Below are 25,152 nucleotides of genomic sequence, written 5' to 3'. Positions count from 1 at the left end.
CTTTTTCCACTCATTTTGGTGGTTAACTAATTCACAACTCTGGAGTTGTTTGCACAAAAAAACAATGGATGGTAACCGAGCAGAGCTGAGTGGCCAAACTGTGGTATTAGGCCAAAACTATTGGCTGGGTTAGATGCAGAAAAAAATTATTTTGAATTTGCAACCTGATGGAGGTCAGTATAGATGGACTAATACAAATAGTCCCACACACAGCTAGAAGCCCAAATATTTTTTCAGAGGTACTGTAGATGCAAATAAAAATTAGTTTTAATTTGCAACCTGATGGAGGTCAGTATAGATGGACTAATAGAGAAAGTCCGACACACTACTAGAAGGCCAAATATTTTTTCAGAGGTAGATGCAGAAAAAAATATATTCAGTTTGCAACCTGATGGAGGTCAGTATAGATGGACTAATACAAATAGTCCCACACACAGCTAGAAGCCCAAATATTTTTTCAGAGGTACTGTAGATGCAGATAAAAATTATTTTTAATTTGCAACCTGATGGAGGTCAGTATAGATGGACTAATAGACCAAGTCCCACACACTGCTAGAAGCCCAAATATTTTTTCAGAGCTAGATGCAGAAAAAAATTATTTTTAATTTGCAACCTGATGGAGGTCAGTATAGATGGACTAATAGACCAAGTCCCACACACCGCTAGAAGCCCAACTATTTTTTCAGAGCTAGATGCAGAAAAAAATTATATTCAATTTGCAACCTGCTGGAGGTCAGTATAGAAGGACTAATAGAACAAGTCCCACACACTGCTAGAAGCCCAAATATTTTTTCAGAGCTAAATGAGAAAAAAATTATTTTTAATTTGCAACCTGATGGAGGTCAGTATAGATGGACTAATAGACCAAGTCCCACACACTGCTAGAAGCCCAAATATTTTTTCAGAGCTAGATGCAGAAAAAAATTATTTTTAATTTGCAACCTGATGGAGGTCAGTATAGATGGACTAATAGACCAAGTCCCACACACCGCTAGAAGCCCAAATATTTTTTCAGAGCTAGATGCAGAAAAAAATTATTTTTAATTTGCAACCTGATGGAGGTCAGTATAGATGGACTAATAGACCAAGTCCCACACACTGCTAGAAGCCCAAATATTTTTTCAGAGCTAGATGCAGAAAAAAATTATTTTTAATTTGCAACCTGATGGAGGTCAGTATAGATGGACTAATAGACCAAGTCCCACACACCGCTAGAAGCCCAAATATTTTTTCAGAGCTAGATGCAGAAAAAAATTATTTTTAATTTGCAACCTGATGGAGGTCAGTATAGATGGACTAATAGACCAAGTCCCACACACTGCTAGAAGCCCAAATATTTTTTCAGAGCTAGATGCAGAAAAAAATTATTTTTAATTTGCAACCTGATGGAGGTCAGTATAGATGGACTAATAGACCAAGTCCCACACACCGCTAGAAGCCCAAATATTTTTTCAGAGCTAGATGCAGAAAAAAATTATTTTTAATTTGCAACCTGATGGAGGTCAGTATAGATCGACTAATAGACCAAGTCCCACACACTGCTAGAAGCCCAACTATTTTTTCAGAGCTAGATGCAGAAAAAAATTATATTCAATTTGCAACCTGCTGGAGGTCAGTATAGAAGGACTAATAGAACAAGTCCCACACACTGCTAGAAGCCCAAATATTTTTTCAGAGCTAAATGAAGAAAAAAATTATTTTTAATTTGCAACCTGATGGAGGTCAGTATAGATGGACTAATAGACCAAGTCCCACACACTGCTAGAAGCCCAAATATTTTTTCAGAGCTAGATGCAGAAAAAAAATATTTTTAATTTGCAACCTGATGGAGGTCAGTATAGATGGACTAATAGACCAAGTCCCACACACCGCTAGAAGCCCAAATATTTTTTCAGAGCTAGATGCAGAAAAAAATTATATTCAATTTGCAACCTGCTGGAGGTCAGTATAGAAGGAGTAATAGAACAAGTCCCACACACTGCTAGAAGCCCAAATATTTTTTCAGAGCTAAATGAAGAAAAAAAATATTTTTAATTTGCAACCTGATGGAGGTCAGTATAGATGGACTAATAGACCAAGTCCCACACACTGCTAGAAGCCCAAATATTTTTTCAGAGCTAGATGCAGAAAAAAATTATATTCAGTTTGCAACCTGATGGAGGTCAGTATAGATGGACTAATAGAATGATGCTATGCCCAAAAGATTTTACTTCACTAGGTGCAGTAAAAAAATTGGTATTCTATACACAGGTGTTATATCTTGCAACACAGATAGGCTACTCCACTGACTAACACACTCTGCAATAGGCCAAAAAGGATTAGCTTTGCTAGATTCAGCCAAATGCTGTGAAAAAAACTTGCACAGCACTGGCACAGACCTGCCTGGCAAAAACTGATAGGAACTGATGTAACCTAGTCCTGAAAAGGACTCCAATTACAATTAGTCTTTACTCCCACAACCTATCTATTTAAGAGCACAGACCTGCCTGATAAAAGTCATAGGAAATGCTGTAACCTAGTCCTTAAAAGGACTGCAATCACAACTATTCCCTACTCCCAAGCTATCTGTAGATTTGTGCGAAAATTGGCTTGAAATTAACAAGGTATAGCGCACACAGCAACAGCGGTGCCGTCTAACACGCAGTTGCAGCAGTGAGAAAATGGTGGCGACGGGGAAAATGGCTTGGTCTTATAGGGCAAGGACATGTGACATACACTGCCAATGACACATGCCCTTGCTTGTGTGAAAAAAAGCACTTCGCTCCGTGTGTGCGCTGCAGATAGGCTGACAGATTGCACCTCCCCACTGTAAATGCGGGAAAGAGAAAAAAAAAAATGGAGATCTTCATTGTTCCTGCAGAGATCCATCCCCTGCCCCTCCCCCCACCCCGCTGTACACTCAAACTGCGTATTAACATTAATTTTCATCATTACTGAGAAAAAATCCAGTTATGATTTTGGTGCACGAACAGTTATCGAACATAACCTCGAACAGCCGAATTTTTCTCAAATTGTTCGTGTTCGCCGAACGGCTCGAACACCGCCCAAAACAGCTCGAATTTGAGATTGGCGAACAGTTCGAGTAGAACAACGCTCATCTCTAATTATGACATAGATTTCCAAATTAAGTACATTAACCTCAGCAGGTCTAAGAATTATTTTTAATAACGTATGCAGGTAGTTGTCCCTTCTAACACCATCTCTTGCTGGTCGTCAATAGCCCATTGACAGGAATAGCCATCTTCTTAGAGTTCATTCTTACAGTTCATTAAACATTACAGCAGTGATCCTAAACCTTTTCATACTCATGAGTCACTTTCTGCTAAAACTAATAATAATGAACTAAAATGATATTTAAAAAAGAATGAAGTCACATGGACTTTTTCTCTTAGTGTTAGTTACCAGTGATATGGTTTTAACCCTTGCACCAAGTTTTACTAACACTCTGAAAATAAGCACACTCCATACCTGGGAGTGTGTGATGGGCCCCCATTGTTGAAATCAATGTCAGTCTTAAAGGGGTATTCTTAAAAAATCTCTTGAGCAGCTCAGAGCTCTGCAGTCTTCTTAATTCCTAGCTTCTAGCAGGACAGGCTCTTCTCTTTATGATTAGGAGACCTGCTTTGAGAGAAAACGATGGTGGGGGATGGTGGTTTTGTGAGATTAATAACAGCAGCTTGTCAGGAGTTAAGGGGAAGGGGAGGTGGTGAGCAGCTAACTGCTGTAAAGAAATCAATGGGCTGAAAAGAGCTGACTGGGATATTAAGTTAACCCTTCTCCTGTAATTTAACTACTGTACACTCTTTTCAAGAGTCTGGGCAGGTATTGGTGGCCAAGCAACATGGAAGCGAGCTGTGAACTATGAAAAGCTAAAAGCTCTCAATGAGAGCAGATAGAAAAAGCTTTTTTCTTTGCCTTGAAAAAGGTACCATCCCGGCGCCAAAATGCCTTGGGTAATAAAAACCTTAATTTTATACCATCTAGGATTCTTCATTTCCGCAAGCGCAGCCCAGGTACCATGATCTCTCCACTGAAGTTAATTACTATCTGAAAGACTTTTTTCTCTTGCCACGAAGCTGCAGTCTCAGATTCCAAGGTTCTTATTGGTGTAGTGTTCATACACCCCCCTCCAGGTGAGCACTACCATCACTCTCACACTCTCTCATTTCTCTTGCGGTATTGCCCTATTGTGCGCTTCTGTCCTAACCAGACCTCAGCAGATAGAAAAAGCATGTCAACTGCATTACTTATCTTCATGTTGTCTAACTAATTAAAGCATTTTAATAACATGAGAATATCCCTTTAATTACTGAAGTGCATTCATTATAAACAGATTTAAGCTGTAGACACCTTTCACATGGAAAAGGGATTTTGGAGACTTACTGTAAAATCACTTTCTCATAGTTGCCATTGGAGGACACAGGAAACCATGGGTGTATGGCTGCTGTCAAGGTAGGACTGACGAAAAGAAATACACTTAAGGAATGAAGTTGACTCCTCAGCTAGCTACACCAGCCTACTGACATCAAATTACTCAGATAGTGAGAAAGTAGTTGAAGAAGAGGAAGACACAATGGACAATAACCACAAATGCACACAAACAAGGCAAGAAAGGAAGGGTGGGTGCCATGCTCCCCAATGAAGGCTACGAGAAGGGGATTTTACGGTAAGTCCCAAAAATCCTCTTTTGTCAGATGCTTCTGTAGCACCCTGAGGATTCGGCTGCTACAGGGGTATTGCACCTCAACCCAGAGGTGTGATATTCCACTCCCGGGTAAGGATGGAGTGTGGATCTGAGCTCGGTAGGCTGCATGCACTACATACATCCCATTTCCGAGGAACAGACCAACGGTACTCCCACTTAGAAATGTGCAGGTACGACCGAGTCTGTTCCTGGCTGGAGTGGGAGGCGGGTGGTACATCCCATGTAGTGTAGGGGCAGATAGGGGGAGCAGCCTGGGTAAAGTTAGGAGCTCATTGGGTGCTGGTCACCTGAGCTCACACATAGAGGGATATATAAGGTGGGCACCAACTAGAATCAGGGTCAGTTGTAGAGAACAAGTCAGCTGGAGAGGAGCCTGTCAGATGCAGAGAACAAGACAGCTGCAGAGGAGCAGACAGCAAGCAGAGAGGAAGTCAGCCTGCAGCAAGAGAGAGACCCTGAGTGAGAGAGGAGCAAAGAAGGAGTACCCAGAGGGGAAAACAGAGAGGACCCAAGAACCCAAGTTAAAGCACTGGGTGAGGAGTCGGCACAGGGTACCGGAACCCAAGCTGGTGGGGGCAGAAAACACACCCTAGCCAGAGACCGGAGGCCGTGGGCAGCATCTGCCACGGCCACCCATCACATCCACCCCGAAGGCACACCACATGAAGGGTCAGGGAACCCAAGGCCAAGGGTGTCCCAACAGAAGGCCCGAGGGAGCTGGACCTAGGTGGATCACTGGTGGGGACGGCCAGAGAACGGGACAGAAAGAGAGCTCAGGGCCACGCTCCGGACTTGTTTGGGGGTTGGCTGGATCCAGGACCTGGTGGACGCAGCACGGCTCGGGTGGTCACTAGCAGCTGGAGTGACCAGTACAACATCTGCAGTAAGTAAACACCCTTAACTGCACAACCCGACTCTGTCTTCACTGCCGTCTGCACTACACCACCACAACCCCCATCCTCTGCGCCTGTCCCCTCTGAGGCTATACCCCTCCCGTTGGGGGTTATCTCACCAAGCTGCGCACCCACCATCAGCCTCAGCGGACCCTGCTGCAGCGGCGGCCACAGTGACCGCATTACAACGGGTGGCGTAGTCGACACAAAAGAACTTTAGTAACATCTGTAGAACTGCCACATCACACTGAGCTTGACGCCCTGGGCACGGGACCGGGTCACAGCCGCTCGGAGACTACAACCCCCCATCTGATCCGGTGCCGGGTATTCCCCTCAAAAAGGAATATGTCCCAGGGGGCGCGTCAACTTTGGCGTAGTCGGCAGGATTACGTGCCCGCAACACCCGGGTACTGCGTGCCTGAAGAAAAGTGCAAGTTTACCTCAGAAAGAAGTCTCCCGCCGGTTCCGGAGGGTCCACGCCATCGGACTCCATCACCAGTCGTTTCCCGCCGATTGTCCGCCATTTCCAACTTGTTCCCGCCATCTGCAGAGTTTCCCGCCACTGGGCGACGCTTCCCGCCAAAACCGCAGATTTCCCGCCTTGGAAGAGCAGCGGACGCCATTATGGGCGTGCCAAAGGAGGGCAGGAGGCCGCCTCCCATCGTGGGCCAGGACAGAGAATGGCGCCAAAAGTGGAAACCGCCCCCACCAACAGAGACTGTGATGCTGGAGGTGTCTGTCAGCGTGAAAGAACTACCCCTGGAGCTGACAGTCACCGAGTTGCCCCGGGACCGCCCTCGAGGTGGGAGGAGACGAAAGAGAAGAGAAAAGATGGGTGCCGCCTGGAGCAGTCTGGAGCGAGCGGACCCGGAGGCAAGAGGTCTAACGAGGAGTAGCGGAGGAGCTCACCCGGAGATGGAGAGAAAGCAGAACAGCACCGGCCCGCTGGCCAGGAGTCTGCTAGAGACCGAGGAAGGAGGGCAGAGCAGCACCGGCCCGCTGGCCAGGAGCCTGCCGGAAGAAGAGCAGAGCAGCACCGACCCGATGGTCAGGAGCCTGCTAGAGTCCACAACCCCGCTAGGTCTAGCGGAGTTCTTAGCGCAGCTCCCCCGAGACCGGGAGTGTGCACAAACTGCCTTGGAGGGCCTCGCAAGGAGGATGGCCCGGGTACAGCGTGAGATACTGGCGGAGTGGAGCCGGGAAATGGCCCAGCAAGCTGGAACCCGTCCACGGAGCATGCTCCCCTGGGAGAGGACACCAACTGCCTCTACGGATGACGCGGGAGGACCCAAGGTCGGAGACGGCGCTGAGAAGGGAGCCGAACGTATGAAGGCAGGTAAAGGGGACGCTTATACCCCATACCGAGAGACCGCCCACCTGCCCCGGTTCCCCGTCGCAGAGCCCGAAAGTCCCCCGTCCGTGCCCGTAACCGCCATGTCACCGCTATGGACTAGGCCCCGACCGGAAGCCGCCGAAGCGACCCCTGTGACGTCACGCGCCTCGACCCGGAGCGTGACAAAGCAGGAAACACCACCAGCCTGGTCGCAAGGCCTAGTACCCCCGGGCGCCGCATCACCAACAGCGCCCCCTACCTCCGCGGAGCCTCCGGCCTGGCCGCAAGGCCAGGTAGCCCAGGGTGCCGCCGTCCTAACGGTGCCCTTCACCTTCCAGGTGCCCCAGGCCTGGCCGCAAGGCCTGGGCAACCCGGGCGCCACCACCACCGCGCCCGCGCCCGTAAAACCAAGGGTGCCACACCTGGGGGAGGACTTGTTCAGCCAGCTCACATGGCCGGACGGGCGGCCCTTCATCTGGCCCGAAGGATACCATGAGCTGGAACGGCAGCAGAAACTAAGACCCCTGGATGAACCCCTGATTCCGGCTCCGAAGCCCGTGGCACGGATCTCGCCCCCGCTTGAAGAGGCCCAATTTGAGTGGGACCCCACCGGAGAAGACCTAATGGGGTTCACTCAGGAAACTCGGGCAGTCGCCGCTGAGCGTACTGAGTGTTGTTGTCAGCAGCTAGCAGAGTTTGCGAGAGAACGGGAGGAGAGGCGGGTCAGAGAACAACAGGCCCAAATCCGGAGCGCGGAGCAGAAGAGCCGGACTAGGAGGAACCCCCGTGCAGCGCACTGTCCCCGCACCATCGGGACGGTGATAAAGTTCAACCCGCAGCATGGGTGGGGCTTTATTCGGGACCGTAACAACCGCGGTGACGTTTTTGTGACCCGCAGAGACGTCGAGTCCCACCTGCCGGAAGGTCACAAAGGCCGTGACCTCTACGTCGGAGACGAGGTCACTTTCACCCGGCACAAGTGTGCCAAAGGACCTTACGCCCTCCACGTACACCGCTTGACGGAGGAGGAGTTGCGGTACGGGGAGGAGGAGCCAGAGGACCCGGACGGGTCTGAAGCAACACCATATCACCAAGAAAAAGCAGGAGGGAGCCGTCGTTGAGGACGGGAGTAGAGACTGTATATAGTTGCCCGTCGGGGCACAGTGAACCGTTGCTGCTAAAATAGTCCCCGTTGGGACCAGTGAACTGTTTACCCGTTAACCCCTTCATCCTACAGGCTGAGGACTGTGAGCAGCCATTCCCTTCCCTCTACCTGGCCGAGGACTGAGAGCGGCCAACTTCCCCTGTAAATAGTTGCGCGTCCTAAAGCGCCCCCTACCGGTTTTATAGAAAACCTGTTTTTTCTAAGAGACTGTCGCACTTTTCCCGGACACACGTTGCACAGTGTCCGGAGGAGGAACCTGAAACAAGAGACGACGAGAATGTTATATGAAAAGTTTTATATATATAATGTTTTATATGTTTTATTATGTTTATATGAAAAATTTTGTATGTTTTGGTGTTTTTGTCTTTACAGCCCGAGGACGTGCTGTGATTTACCAGGGGGGAATGTAGCACCCTGAGGATTCGGCTGCTACAGGGGTATTGCACCTCAACCCAGAGGTGTGATATTCCACTCCCGGGTAAGGATGGAGTGTGGATCTGAGCTCGGTAGGCTGCATGCACTACATACATCCCATTTCCGAGGAACAGACCAACGGTACTCCCACTTAGAAATGTGCAGGTACGACCGAGTCTGTTCCTGGCTGGAGTGGGAGGGGGGTGGTACATCCCATGTAGTGTAGGGGCAGATAGGGGGAGCAGCCTGGGTAAGTTAGGAGCTCATTGGGTGCTGGTCACCTGAGCTCACACATAGAGGGATATATAAGGTGGGCACCAACTAGAATCAGGGTCAGTTGTAGAGAACAAGTCAGCTGGAGAGGAGCCTGTCAGATGCAGAGAACAAGACAGCTGCAGAGGAGCAGACAGCAAGCAGAGAGGAAGTCAGCCTGCAGCAAGAGAGAGACCCTGAGTGAGAGAGGAGCAAAGAAGGAGTACCCAGAGGGGAAAACAGAGAGGACCCAAGAACCCAAGTTAAAGCACTGGGTGAGGAGTCGGCACAGGGTACCGGAACCCAAGCTGGTGGGGGCAGAAAACACACCCTAGCCAGAGACCGGAGGCCGTGGGCAGCATCTGCCACGGCCACCCATCACATCCACCCCGAAGGCACACCACATGAAGGGTCAGGGAACCCAAGGCCAAGGGTGTCCCAACAGAAGGCCCGAGGGAGCTGGACCTAGGTGGATCACTGGTGGGGACGGCCAGAGAACGGGACAGAAAGAGAGCTCAGGGCCACGCTCCGGACTTGTTTGGGGGTTGGCTGGATCCAGGACCTGGTGGACGCAGCACGGCTCGGGTGGTCACTAGCAGCTGGAGTGACCAGTACAACATCTGAAGTAAGTAAACACCCTTAACTGCACAACCCGACTCTGTCTTCACTGCCGTCTGCACTACACCACCACAACCCCCATCCTCTGCGCCTGTCCCCTCTGAGGCTATACCCCTCCCGTTGGGGGTTATCTCACCAAGCTGCGCACCCACCATCAGCCTCAGCGGACCCTGCTGCAGCGGCGGCCACAGTGACCGCATTACAACGGGTGGCGTAGTCGACACAAAAGAACTTTAGTAACATCTGTAGAACTGCCACATCACACTGAGCTTGACGCCCTGGGCACGGGACCGGGTCACAGCCGCTCGGAGACTACAACCCCCCATCTGATCCGGTGCCGGGTATTCCCCTCAAAAAGGAATATGTCCCAGGGGGCGCGTCACTTCATTGGAGGACACAGGGAACCATGAGATGTCCAAAAGAAGTCCCAAGGGGAGGAAAATCAATGGGCTGAAGAGAGATGTCTGGGAGATTAGGAATTAAACCCTCTCCTGGAATTTAGCTGCTGTGAACTCTCGGCTTGGGTCTGAGCAGACACTATTGGCTGAGCTACACGGAAACCAGCTGTACACTATGCCAGATAAAAGCTTTCATTACAGGAGATTTACAGCAGATAGAAAAAGCAAGTCAATTTCCAACTTCCTTTTTTCTTGCAAATTAAAGCAATTTCATAAATTGAGAATACACTTGTATCAATAAGACTTGATTTATTAGATGATTAGATGTTTATATCTTGTTGATATGCCGTAAATGGCTAAAACTGGAACATCCCTTTAATCTGCAAATACAAATGCACCTTTAACACACACATTTTTTGCCTTACACCTTGGTTAAGAAAGTATAAAAAATGTTTTGTGCATAAAAGGGACACTTTTTTAGTGTCACCTATGAAAATAGTGCAAGTACTCATGAGTTGCTATTGACTTGTGTACATTTTATGTGCGATGCCCTGAAAGTTGAGTGCTATCATTTATCTTCTCGTGACAGTGACATTTTTCTAAATCTCGCTGAGCACCAAACCTTGCAGACTCTCATTTCAGACTTAGCTATGTTTCACCTTGCCAAAATCTCTGTTTTTATCAGGATGATTGCACTTTGGATGAGCTGGATACACAATGTAATAAAAAGAAATTATAAAACCTCTTTGGGATTACTTATGCTCATTCAATTAGAGGCTCTATTCCCATTTTAATTAAATATGGTTGATAAAATTGTAAAAATGTTTTTCTCGTATTTGTTTTTAAAGATTTTTTTTATAAGACCAGCGACCTTTTTTTATATTATATTTGATGCACTTAGCATATGTAGGTTATGGAAGATATGCCAAAAATATAGAATCTTAAATATTTATCGAATTTAAAAACTAATTATTTGCTGCGTACATTTTCCTACACAAGGGATTCATACAGGTCTCTTTCTCAATGGAGCTTACAATCTAATTTTAATTTTATTGCAAACCAATTAAACCCTATCTGAATGCTTTGGACTATGGGAGGAAAATAATTACTCATCGAAAGCACATAAAAGAAATTAAAAATAACTATTTTCCGTGAGAAAATGGCTAAAACACATTTATAACACAATTTTAACATTTTTTCCTACAACTTAAAAAAGATGTCCAGGGGTGTACATAGAAATCATCTGGCCCAATAGCAAAAGTTGAAATCGGACCCCCCCCACAAAAAAAAATATTCGGTGGGGTCAGAGAGGAGCATATCTCACAACTTTGCTGCCCTTACACAGTAATTTTCTTCCTATTGAAGCATGGAGATTCCCCTTTCCTAAAGTATGATGCCAGCAAAAGTGCCCCTCAAACAAAGCCTCTACACACACAGTATGATGCAAATGAAGAAAGGAATATGGTGATAGAAATCTGCATAGCCCAAAATCCAAAAACAATCATAGACTGAGCTATGGATGCGGTTTATTTCATCAACGCGTTTCAAGGTTTCAAACCTCTTAAGGTTATTGTGATTTTGTCCCGATGAAGATGTTTTAAACCTTGAAACGCATTGATGAAATAAACCGCATCCATATCTCATCTCTGTCTATGATCGTTTTTCGACGAAGGCTAACGCTGAAACGCGCGTCGGGGTGGGCGCTTCATCATGTGTCTTCAGTCTCCTGCCTGTTACAAAGGTAACATATCTGTATATCCATACTGCCTTATCACTGCTACATAGGATTTATCTATAGTTCAGTATACATGTAGCACCCTGAGGATTCGGCTGCTACAGGGGTATTGCACCTCAACCCAGAGGTGTGGTATTCCACTCCCGGGTAAGGATGGAGTGTGGAACTGAGCTAGTAGGCTGCATGCACTACACACATCCCATTTCCGGGGGACAGACCGACGGTACTCCCACTTAATAAATGTGCAGGTACGACAGTGTCTGTTCCTGGCTGGAGTGGGAGGGGGGTGGAACATCCCAGTAGTGTAGGGGCAGATAGGGGGAGCAGCCTGGGTAAAGCTAGGAGCTCATTGGGTGCTGGTCACCTGAGCTCACACATAGAGGGAGTATATAAGGTGGGCACCATCTTAGATCAGGGTCAGTCAGTCAGTTGTCAGTCAGTCAGTCAGTTGTCAGTCAGTCAGTCAGACAGTCTGTCTGAGAGCCTGAGAAGCAGAGCAGAGGAGAAGGAAGAGGGACCCAGAGGCGCAGGAAGAGGGGACCCCAAGAGCCCATAAGAGAGCTAATAGGGTGAAGGGTCGGCAACAGGGTACCGGATCCCAAGCTGGTGGAGGCTACAGCACTAATCCTCAGCCAGAGACCGGAGGTCGTGGGCAGGATCTGCCACGACCACCCACTAAATCCACCCGGAAGGCAGACCAAGAATAGGGTCAGGGAACCCAGAGACAAGGGTTTACCAACAAGAGGCCCGAGGGAGCCGGACTTAGGTGGATCCCTGGTGGGAACGGCCAGAAGAAGGGAGAGTCAGAAAGGAGCTCAGGACCACACTCCGGAGTTGCCTGGGAGTTGACCGAGTCCAGGACCTGGTGGACGCAGCACGGCTCGGGTGGTCACTGCTGTACACAGTGACCCGAGCAACACCAGTAAGTAAAACCCTGGAACTGCATTTTATGCCTCTGAGTCTCTTTGCTGCACCTTCACAACCACCATCCTCCACGGCTGACCCCCTGAGGCTATACCCCTCCCGTTGGGGGTTATACTACCCAAAGCTGCACACACCCCACCAGCCTCAGCAGACCCTGCTGCAGCGGCGGCCGTAGTGACCGCAAATCAACGGGTGGCGTAGTCGACATAAAAGAACATCTAGTAACATCTATAAGGACTGCCACACACTGAGTTTGACACCCTGGGCACGGACCGGGTCACAGCCACTCGGAGACTACAACCCCCATCTGATCCGGCTCCGGGTATCCCTAACAGCACTGGCCCAGGGGGCGCGTCATACATGTCAGGAGTTAGCACTCTCTGTCACTCAGAGGTATCTTTGCACTATTGCACCTTAATAGCGTTATGGCTTAGGAGTCTTGTAGTCTTAATACTTACCATCCTATGACATGTACTCTCCTAACATATAACTGTGATATGCAGCTTTGTCTGATTGTTTGATTTATCTATTTCAACTTTTGCATGTTTGCTCATGTTACATGTCAATAAATATATCTGGGGTACAAAGCTTTAATTAGTGCATCCACACTGGTTGTTCATCCCACACCCCCCCTCCCCTAACCATGATTTGTATTTTATCTTGATCTAATAAAATTTGTTACACATTTTCATATATTATCTGGGATCTTTTTGATTAATTTCTTTTTTGGTTATTGTGCTTCCCTTTGCCGATTGGTCAGTATAGTCCAATCTACACATGTTCCCTAATAAGGATACCTATAGACACATTCTTGTTTATCTACCAATTGTTCCTTTGTAGGTCTGCTGTATTTAGAATTACTTCTACATGTGCATTATAACATTTTGATTTTTTGAGTTTTGTTTTACCATATTTCATCTGTCTATGATCGTTTCTTGACTTTTGGCAGCGCGGATTTCTATCACGATATTCCTTTCTCTATTTGCATTATATTCCATTGGTGATCTTGCAGCAGCCTTTACATATTTTCCATAGGTGTTGTGATTGTCACGACCTTATCAGGTGAGCATACCATTTTACTGCCCATACCCCCTTGTTACCAGATAAGACCTTATTTTGTGCTTCTTGTCTCTCCAGTTACACTTTTTACACTCATAGTATGACTCTTCTATATCCACCTGGCAAAGTATGGTGACCCAATCACGGCATGATGCCCCAACTGTGACCACAACACAGCCCTCCACACAATATGATGGTCCACATACAGCCCTCCATACAGTATAATAGCCCCCACACCACTCTACACAGTATGATGTCCCCAACACAGCCCTCCACAGCCTCAACACAACCCTCCACACTGTGTATTGGCCCCCACTAGGCCTCCAAACAGTGTAATGGCCCCCACATAACCCTCCACACAGTATGAGGGACCCCAGACTAACCTCCACACTGTATAATGGTCCCCATACAACCCTCCACACAGTATTATGGACCCCACACAAACTTCCACACTGTATAATGGCCCCAACTAGCCCTCCAAACAGTATAATATCCCCCACCAGCCCTCCAAACAGTATAATAGAGTTAGAGACAAAGATATGCTATGTCCAAAATGGGCATGATATACAAAAGAGGGTGGTGAGAACATTGAAGGCATAAGCAGGCTCGAAATTATGAAGAACTTGACAAAAAAATTATAGCATGAGTAGCCAATGAGTGTCAATAACACCTAGAGCCTATTAAAGGTAAAATTAGAAATGGAGTTAGAAGCATGTAGAATAAAGAATGTCAAGGGACAAAAAAGAGAACATGTCCCCGATGTAAGAACAAAAATGAGCAAGGTGCAAGTAAATGGACACTAAATTAGACAAAGGACTGGCGGTCATAATTCCCATTGAGGACCCTAGGGGAAATAGACTGTAATTGTGAATCCAAAAGGCCTCCCTATGTTTCAATAAACGGAGGCGATCCCCGTCTCAATGGGGCTGGTGTATTTGTTCTATGACTTGAAATTTTAGTTGAGCAATGAAATGTCCTGTTGTGATGAAATGGTGGGGTACGGGTAGCAATAGATTTTTACAATGAATAATGGACTTGTGCTTGGAAATGTGATCTTTAACCTGCTGGATGGTCTCACCTATATAAAGAAGGCCGCATGGACATTTAATCAAATAAATCACATAAGAAGAACTCCAAATGAAAAAATCCTTTATCTGGTAGCCCTTTCTGGTATAGGGGTGATGTATCTTGTCCCTCCTAAGAACATTGTTGCATTCATGGCAATGGAGGCAGGAGAGGTATCCCATCTCCTCCTCAGACAACACTCATTGCTCTAGAAGTGCTATATTGAGGATATTTTTGGCATATGGGGGGCTTGCTTGACTCTTTTAACGAGTTTCACTCATTCTCAAACTCAGCATGGCCAGGTCTAAAGTTCACTATAAACTTTGACATTGCATCAATTTTCTTAACACTTCTGTGCTTAAAAATACTCTACATTAAATTTTTTTTTCATCTTTATAAACTCTGAGTGCCAATTCCTATACTAATTATGACTTATTTTACTTCACTATACTCTCCTTATGCAGTAGAGACCTTCAGAGCCACTATAAAAGCTTTGGTGGGGATTGAAGCAGCTACTTTAGAGTGTTAAAGACTATAAAGAAGTCCTGAGAGCCCACATTAGAGAGATAGAAAGAGAATGAGCTCAAATATTGGACAACTACTCCAGACAGAGTGTGGTGTACAACTATAACTCTGAAGATGGAATGTAGGAGTCAAGGTTGCTAATCGTCCAGAAATTCCTGGACAGGCGTAAAAATAGGGTACTTTTTCCCCAAAAATTGGATGTGTTTGGAATTTTTTGAAAGCTAGAGAAGCTTGTTCAGGTTGACTGTAATTATCATTTTACAGTTTACAGTGTATGCAGCTGATGTCTTCATATCAGAATTATAGGCTGTCGACATATATCACTTATAATTAGAGTAATTTAATATAGTTTTCCATTGTATCTGCAAAAATTGTTAGCTGTTCTGGATTTTTTGATAAGCTGTCCAGAAAAAATATAAAATCAAGATGGCAATCCTGGTGGGAACAGTAGTCTGAATCATTCATAGATTCCATTGATGGGGGAGAGAGAGATAAGAGAGGTGCCAGTAGCAGCAGGCTCCGAGTGATTGAAATCAGAGGCAATCAAAACATCATACTCACCCCAAAATGCTATCAATTAAAACATCAGCTAAGGCCACAAAAAAACAACACTCACATAGCTCCATTGACCAAAATTTGAAAATGACATGAGTCTTGGAAAATGGCGACACATGCAATTTTTTTTTTTTTACAAAATTCCACTTTTTTCACTATTTAAGTAAAAAAACTATGCATATTTGGTATCCTAATGATAATCGGACTGACTTGACGAATTATATTGGCAAGTAAATTTTACCAAATAATGAATGCTGTATATAAAAAAAAAAAAAATTAGGCAACTTTCATCCATTTTGAATTTTTTTTACATCACATAATATAATGGATGATATCATTAAAAATGACAGCTTGTCCATCAAAAATACAAGTCCTAATACAACTTTGAAGACGGAAAAATACAAAAAGCTATGGCTCTTGGAAGAAGGGGAGGTAAAAACGAAAAAAAAAGATAATAATTGGAAAATTGTTGGGAAAGGTTGAACTGAAAATTACATATTATTTTCCTATTTTTACACATACTTCCTTAACAAAGTGCAACATTCACATTTGTCTACAACATAATTTCAACCTAATTTGTAGTCTTTACCAATAATGGAATTTTCTTTTTACAGTTAATGTAAAGCATTAAGATTTGTTTTGATTATCCCTTTATTACCGCCCTTGTGGAGCCATCCATAAAAGTAAATATCCAAAGGCAACACTGTTTCTGTGTATTCTGTTATATGCTCATTTATTTGTATAATGGTCCATTTATGGCAATGAAAATCCGTAAAAAAAAAATATTACTATCATTGTGATGATGGAACTATTGTTCAGACTACAATGTCAAGAATGGATTGTGCATCCAAGACACTAGCGCAAATGTTAGTCCCTTTTATAATAATTTTTATTGCCGGTACATTCTCAATGTTCTTATCAGGACAGTTTTAAAATATGCAAACCATTGTCAGTTTGGGAAAAAGAAGAAGGAAATATGTGTGAATAATTCAGCTTGAAGCCCGTTTGGTGTTTTAACTGTAGTCACTGTCATTTTTCATCACGGCGTTTGAATGACTGGCTGCTTTCTGTCCTCCTCTCATGCGGTGACCTTCCTGTAATGACACAGAGGTTTCTTTTTCTTTCTACCGTAACCTTTTCAAAGCTATCACTTCTCTGCTGTGCCGTTTTAAAGGAAATACAATGAATAATAAATGTATCACATGATATTCCTTTCGCATGGACCCTACAGGGCTTTTTTTTTCTTTACCTTTGAATGACATTTGGTCATATTTGGTGGGTTTGATTGAATAACGTGTGAGAGGTCTACAAGGCTCTAGTGGAATAGGTAAATGTAGAAAATCAAAAAGCAAAAGCCTTTTTTTTAATTGCTTTGGGCACCAGATCCCTTAATTGGGAATGTAAAATGCTTGGGGCTTCTATTTTTCATTTAGAATATTAAAATAACAATGAATTCATGGAGGAACCAATGTTTTAATTGACTTGCGTGAACCTTGTCTGTCAATTACAGTAGACTAATATTTGCGTGGGACAAAAAAAAATTATATTCATTTATGCACTCAACTTCTGAATTCAGGACAATATTGTAGCCAGGCTTTTCTTCATCTGGGGCAAAAATTTGGTTCCCTTCCCTAGCCCTGTATATAAGAATCTTGGCCAAAGGAGCAGAACGGTTTATTGGCACCATCCTTGGAACTCTAGGCACTTAATTAGAACAATTCCTGGAATTCACATATAATGTACGTCCATGCAATAAATATCTCCTACATTACAATTGCGGGATGCATTGTGTGACATACATATGTGCCAGACTATGAAATGACCATTCGGAAAACGAATCATAACCCCAAACAAACAAACCGAACATCCAGGTCATAATGCAGAAATAAAGAATTAGCCAAACATTGTGTTAGGCTAAAAAACCTTTATTACAAAAATCAATAGGTTCTTGGTGGCACTAAAGAAAAAGTGCATACACGGATCTATAATAAACACATAATGTCTTAATGTAAAATACAAACATAGAGACACTGGACCAAATTACACCATGGTACATTAATGCTGCAGATGTTAGAACCTTGCTCTTAGGTTTTTTTTCCTTTGCTGGTCACATGACCTTGTTGGCCTATTTAATCCTGCTCCGCCCTTCTGGCTTTGCTGGACTTCATTGTATATCTACTTTCTAGCTAGCCTGTGCTCTGTGTCTTGCTCTGTTAGTTTGCTTGGTCTACTGACCTCTATGTTCTATATATTTTGTTTGTTCGTCTGTCTGCTACTATTTCTGTTAGGAGGTGTCCCATATTCCTCCCAGTCCTTAGTACTTGTAGGGATTCCTTCCCCACATCTATAGGTCTCCGTACAGACTAGCTTAGGACTTTAGCAGGTCTGATCGCAGGATCAGGTCCCCTGTTACATCGTAGGGATTCAGCTGAGTTCTATCGTAGGGACAGATCTCCTCTCTTTCCTTAGCTCTGGTAGCAGAACATAACAGTAAGTCCAGCCTGCAAATTCTCTAAGGAAAGATTTTTCTGTTCCATCATGGTGTCGGTTCAGGATTTGGCTCATCGCCTGCAGGGACTCTCTCTGGAGGTGGCCGAGCTCCGTCAGCACGTGAGTAGCTGTCCTGGAGCACATTTCTTGGAGCCTAAGGTATGTTTGCCGGATTTATTTTTTGGTGAACACCGAGAATTTTTTTCATTTAAAAATGCTTGCTTATTGTATTTTCATTTGAGACCTAAGTCCTCTGGGGATGAATCCCAGCGCGTAGGGTTCATAATGTCACTTTTGCGCAAAGAGCCTCAGGAGTGGGCCTTTTCTTTGCAACCTAGTGATACATGCTTCAGATCAGTGGATAGTTTTTTTTCTGCTTTGGGACTATTATATGATGATCCTGACCGTGTCGCATCAGCTGAGACTGAGTTGAGACGTTTAAAACAGGGATCAGGTAATGTGGAAAAATATTGTACTCATTTCCGTCGTTGGTCTACTCAAACAGGGTGGAACGATTCTGCTCTGAAAAGTCTATTTCTTGCTGGGCTCAGTGAAAGGGTTAAAGACCTGCTAATTGCTTATCCTACACCTGAAGATTTGCAACAGGCTATGCAATTAGCTATACGGGTGGATAGAAGACTGCGTGCAAGGGTTAATGAGAGCAAATCCTCTGCTATGTCAGTTTCTGGTTATGAGAATGTGTGTACTAACAGTGGTGAACCGATGGAGATTGGATCGGTGGCACCTTGCTCTCAAGAACAAGACCGTCGATTTTCTGAAGGCTTGTGTTTCTATTGCGGAAAATCTGGTCATTTGATTAAAGGCTGTGAGCTTCGTATGAAGAAAGAAAAAAAAAAGGTCAGTCACGCCCGTATTGCCTGTTTAAATTCCAAGGGTATATTTTTAGCTGCTTCCACGATTGCTCAGAAAAAATTAATGGAATTTCGGGTGTTTGTTGATTGCGGGTCTACTCTGAATGTAATTGATGGGGGATCCGTGGAAAGACTCAATTTAAAACCTGAACCTTTATCATCCCCCATTGCTGTGGTTTCTGTGGATGGTTCCCCTTTGAAGAATATTACTCTCAAGGTCTGTGAATTTCCTCTCACTATTAATGGTGTTCACCATGAGAAATTGGATTTGGTAGTGTTGAATAACTTGCCTTCTCCAGTAATATTGGGATTGCCCTGGTTAAAATTTCACAATCCTGTACTGGATTGGTCTACCAGTGAAATTAAATCCTGGAGCCATAAATGTTATGACAAGTGTTGTAACGGGCGTATTGCAGCTTTGGATAGGGGAGAATTGCCTGTTCCTATTCAGGATTTTTGGAGAGTTTTTTCTGAGAAGGAATCGCAGGTTTTGCCTCCCCTTAGAGACTATGATTGTTCTATTGAATTTGTCCCTGGAGCGACTCTTCCTAAAAGTCGTTTATTTAACCTTACTATTCCTGAGAGGAAGGCTTTGGAGGAATACATACAGACAAGTTTGGCCGCCGGTCACATTAGGCCCTCTAAGTCTCCTGTGGCGGTTGGATTTTTTTTTGTAAAAAAAAAGGACGGCGGTTTACGTCCTTGTCTGGATTTTCGTGAGATTAACAAAATTACTGTACGCAATCCTTACCCACTGCCATTGATTCCTGATCTGTTTAACCAGTTAATGGGGGCCAAGTGGTTCTCTAAAATTGACCTTAAGGGGGCATACAATCTGTTGCGCATGAAGGAGGGTGACGAATGGAAGACTGCTTTTAACACTCCTGTGGGTCATTTTGAGAATCTGGTTATGCCTTTTGGTCTTACTAATGCTCCTGCATTTTTTCAGAATCTGATTAATGACATCCTTAGACCTTTGATCGGTAAAAATGTGGTTGTGTATTTGGATGACATTTTGATTTATTCGCCAGATCTGGAGTCTCATTGGCGGAGCGTGCGTGAGGTATTACAGTTATTAATGGACAATTCGCTTTTTGCTAAGCTGGAGAAATGTGAGTTCGCTGTACAGAGAATTATTTTTTTGGGCTACATTATCTCCAGCAAAGGTTTTGAGATGGATCCGGTTAAGGTTCAGGCTGTGCAGGAATGGCCTAGGCCTATTGGTTTGAAATCGATACAGAGGTTTTTGGGTTTCGCCAATTACTACAGAAAATTCATAAAAATTTTTTCTAGTATTGTCAAACCTCTGACTGATCTCACCAGGAAAGGTGCTGATGCGGTTCAGTGGTCTTCTGAGGCCATTGAAGCTTTTGTGTATCTCAAGGAGAGGTTCACCTCTGCTCCCACCCTTATGCAGCCTGATGTTACTAGGCCGTTTTTGGTTGAGGTTGATGCTTCCTCTGTGGGGGTTGGCGCAGTATTGTCTCAGGATAACGGGGATGGATTACATCCCTGTGCCTTTTTTTCAAAAAAATTTTCGGAGACTGAACTGAATTACGATATTGGTAATCGGGAATTATTGGCTATTAAACTCGCATTTGAACACTGGCGCCACTTCTTGGAAGGTGCGGAATTTCCCGTTCAGGTTCTTACGTATCATAAAAATCTGATATATCTTGATGCTGCCAAGCGCCTGAATGCCCGTCAGGCTAGGTGGGCACTGTTTTTCTCGCGGTTTAATTTCTCCGTTACTTACATCCCTGGTACTAAGAATGTTAAGGCGGATGCCTTGTCTCGCAGTTTTCTCCCATAGTCGGTGCTGAGAAAGAGGAGAACATTTTACAAGAAGGTGTTGTGATAGCTGCTTTGGACTCCGTTTTGGAAAATGAGATTCTTAAAGCACAGGAGAATGCCCCTTCTAACACTCCTCATGGGAGGTTGTTTGTGCCTGGGACCTTTAGGAGAGATTTGTTTGTTGAGTGTCACGAATCTCGGTTGGCAGGTCATCCCGGAATCTCTGAGACCAAGAGACTGGTGGGTCGCAGTTTTTGGTGGCCTGGATGGCAGAAGGAAGTCATTAAGTGGGTGCGTCAATGTACTATATGTGCTAGATCTAAGTCCTCACATACTCCTGCTGCGGGGTTGCTTTGTCCTTTGGAGGTTCCCAGTGCTCCTTGGACACATTTGGCTATGGACTTTATAACTGACCTTCCCCCCTCTGAGGGTTTTACTGTCATCTGGGTGGTCGTGGACCGTTTTAGCAAGATGTGTCACTTGGTTCCTTTCGTCAAACTGCCCTGCGCTAAAACTCTCGCTAAGGCCTTTGTCAAGGAAATTGTCAGACTTCATGGCGTTCCTACTGACATTGTTTCTGATAGGGGTCCTCAGTTCGTGGCTCGTTTTTGGCGTGCCTTTTGTGATAGGTTGGGAGTTCATTTGTCGTTCTTGTCCGGATAACATCCTGAATCTAATGGCCAGACAGAAAGGAAAAACCAGGATGTTGAGCAGTTCTTGCGTTGTTTTGTGGCAGACAATCAAGAGGGGTGGTCTGAGTTTCTGCCACTTGCTGAATTTGCTCTGAACAATCATACATCTTCTTCTGCTGGTTGTTCGCCTTTTTTTTGTTGTTCTGGGAGACATCCGTCGTTTGGGTCGTTCTCCAAGTTGGGATCTGCCGTGCCTGAGGAGGAGAATTTTTCCGGTGATTTGGAGAGAGTTTGGACGGATGTGCGTGGTAATCTTCAGGAGGCCAACAGAAAATCTAAAGACTACTTTGATAGGAAACGACAGGAGGTTTTGTTCGCTGTTGGTGACATGGTTTGGTTGTCCTCTAGGAATCTGCGGTTGAGGATTCCTTCAAAGAAATTGGGTCCCAAGTTTGTAGGGCCCTTTAAGGTGCTTCAGGTTGTCAACCAATCTGCTGTTAGGTTGGAGGTTCCTACCTCCTGGAGAATTAATCCGGTATTTCATGTCTCTCTGTTGAAAAAAGCTGTTGTATCGGATTGTGACGCCTCTGCCTTTGTTCCTCCGGTAGTGGAGGACGGGGAATATGAAATTTCTCACATCCTTAACTCTAGACGGTATAGAGGTAGTTTGCAGTATCTTGTGGCCTGGAAAGGTTTCGGTCCCGAGGATAACTCTTGGGTGAGGTCGGATGATGTTTCCGCGTCCAGACTTATCAGAGCGTTTCACAGGAGATTTCCTGATAAGCCTGGTCCTAGTGGATCCGGAGGATCCTCTTAGAAGGGGGGGTACTGTTAGAACCTTGCTCTTAGGTTTTTTTTCCTTTGCTGGTCACATGACCTTGTTGGCCTATTTAATCCTGCTCCGCCCTTCTGGCTTTGCTGGACTTCATTGTATATCTACTTTCTAGCTAGCCTGTGCTCTGTGTCTTGCTCTGTTAGTTTGCTTGGTCTACTGACCTCTATGTTCTATATATTTTGTTTGTTCGTCTGTCTGCTACTATTTCTGTTAGGAGGTGTCCCATATTCCTCCCAGTCCTTAGTACTTGTAGGGATTCCTTCCCCACATCTATAGGTCTCCGTACAGACTAGCTTAGGACTTTAGCAGGTCTGATCGCAGGATCAGGTCCCCTGTTACATCGTAGGGATTCAGCTGAGTTCTATCGTAGGGACAGATCTCCTCTCTTTCCTTAGCTCTGGTAGCAGAACATAACAGCAGATGCAATATGGGATATACATTGTATTACACCCACCACTTTAAATGCACAAGTAAAGGCAAGTGCAAAGTGGCCCTATCAAACTTTAATTATGTATGTGATCAGTGACCAAATAAGGCAACAAAACCCATGTAGCTGGACCATGACTGGTGTAATATAAAATACTGAGAGTAGAATAACAATCTGTTCAGATGAATAAATTCTATGTACAACCTTTGGACTTCCCAAACTGCTAATTGCATCAGCCTATAATTTACTTGTACGCAACATCAAATGGAAATATCTCAATACCTGGTGGTCCGTCACTCTGTGTGCTGCACGCCGACCCCGACGCGCGTTTCGGCACACCTTTGTCAGGAGATGGCGCCCAAAACACCGGTGATCACTTAAAAAGGGAAGTGTGCCCAATGAGAAGAGACCTGGCCAGATTGACGCATTCGCAGTCAGAAGGACCTGCGCACCAAACCACGCCCCCCTGCATCATGTGACCCACCATGCACTGACATGCCGGACCGCGTGACCATGCACCACGGGACACATAAAGATACAGGGGCCGGGAAGGCACACAGGGCGCAGAACTTTAGGCACTTACCAAGCTAGGTCTCTAAAAATGCCATTGACTTTTGAGATATTATTAATCCATAGTGACTCCCAAAAAATTGACTAATATAATATTATCAATATTTATCATTAGTAAATTGTGTTATAGATGCTGGAGAAGGATGTTATCAATATCATGGATGGCAAGAAGAACAAATAAATTAATTTTGGAACAAATCAAGAAAAAGTTATAGATTAAAACAGTTATACATTAATTTATGAGTCTCAGTTACTATCTGTTCTTCTATTAAGCTACTAATATATTCATAAGAGATCGACTGTTTAAATCTTAAAAAATGTGATGGTCATATTAAAATCTGGACCCTCTGAAGGCTATATTGAACTGAACTTAAATTCTCTTGGAACGTTCAAATAAGTTGATCTCATTTCAAACATAATGTGCTAATTAGTCAAATTTTAAGTAATGTATTTAAAAAATTATGTTGTATCACCCTCATCACTCCACAAAGTTCTGGCGAGAAGGTGTCTCACTGTTGTCAAGTGTAATCCATTTATGGAGTCTTGAAATTAAAGATGTAAATGAGGGAAAGGGAGTCCCAGGCCACCGGATAGTGCTCGTAGAATTCTGGAGAAGAGTAACCATACACTCAAAACTGGTTGATGGTAAGTTACGGAGCTTGAGAACTGGTACATAGATGTCACGGGTGTGTCAGGTTTGACTGACAGTCATTCTGGATCTGGCTGTAGAAGGTCGCTGCGCTTGGCCTTGCAAACATCTTCTTGATCCTTTCATCATCCCTTCCTCTCTAGGACTCAGTGGTGATCTCCACCTTCTGCTGCTAATTGACAAACCCTTGCTGGATCTTTAAATACATTCAGTTTCTCCAGAGAGTTGCTGGTGATTTTCAGGTCTGTAATTCTAGCAGTCAGCTAGATTGTCCTTGGAGTTCCTTTGTGGATTTTAGTCAATATCTCTCTGGTAACTTCTCAAAGCTAAGTGTATCCCCTTGTATGTTTCTCTTATTTGTCTTTAGTTGCAGTGGGGCTTACTAGTGCTCACCCCTCACACTCCATATCTAGGGCCTAACTCTAGGGTTAGCAAGGGCTAAGGTATTCTGCTCGGCGATAGGTGCGGAACCTATTTAAGGATGATTTGGAGTCAGGGTGTTGTTAGATCTGCTTAAGGGTCTCCACTCCCCCTTTCCCTAGTTGCTGGGCTTCGCCCCTTTTGCCATCATTGTATGCTGGGTTCTTCCCATACCTAGCATGACAATAGGCTAGTATGTGCATCAAAAGGTTGTATAAACTTGTAGGGAATGAGGGCAGCAAGACTGATTTTGCTGTCATTTTGTGTAAAAGTAGAGATATGCTTTAAATAATTACTGAACTCTATATTGAGTTTAATTTACTAGAATGATAGGGGTCTAGAAGTTATGGTTGTGATATGGACATTAAAATGCAGACATGTTCTTGAAGTCTGAAATGCTGATATTAGAGGTGAGCAGATCCATTTGCAGGACTCTGGTCCAGGGTCCAGGTCAGTGGTACCTGGCAACTAGACAGAAGGCCCGCAAATCTCTTACCTTCTGGCATCCCTGGCATTGGACTTGCTGGGGCTGGTGTGACATTCTGCCAGTCACAGCCAATCAAAAGTTGCCCTGGGGATGCCAGAAGGAAAGAAATGGATGCTGGACTGGAGTCACGAGATTCAATCCACTCATTTCTAGCAGATATGTTTTAAAAATATAAAATGTACTCTTCAATTTATTGATTTCTCTTATATTTAGATTAAAATGTTATTCCATCTGTCTTTTTTTCACAAAAAGCCAGTCAAAAATACATAATTGTGTTGATGGCACTTTTGTGTTGCTTTGTTGGTTCTACCATACGCATAAAAAGATAATAAGCA

This window comes from Phyllobates terribilis, unplaced genomic scaffold (genome assembly GCF_046119375.1).
Source record: "Phyllobates terribilis strain yellow unplaced genomic scaffold, ASM4611937v1 Scaffold_9__5_contigs__length_417890890, whole genome shotgun sequence".
NCBI classification, from domain to species: Eukaryota; Metazoa; Chordata; class Amphibia; order Anura; family Dendrobatidae; genus Phyllobates; species Phyllobates terribilis.
This window is presented reverse-complemented; position numbering follows the sequence as displayed.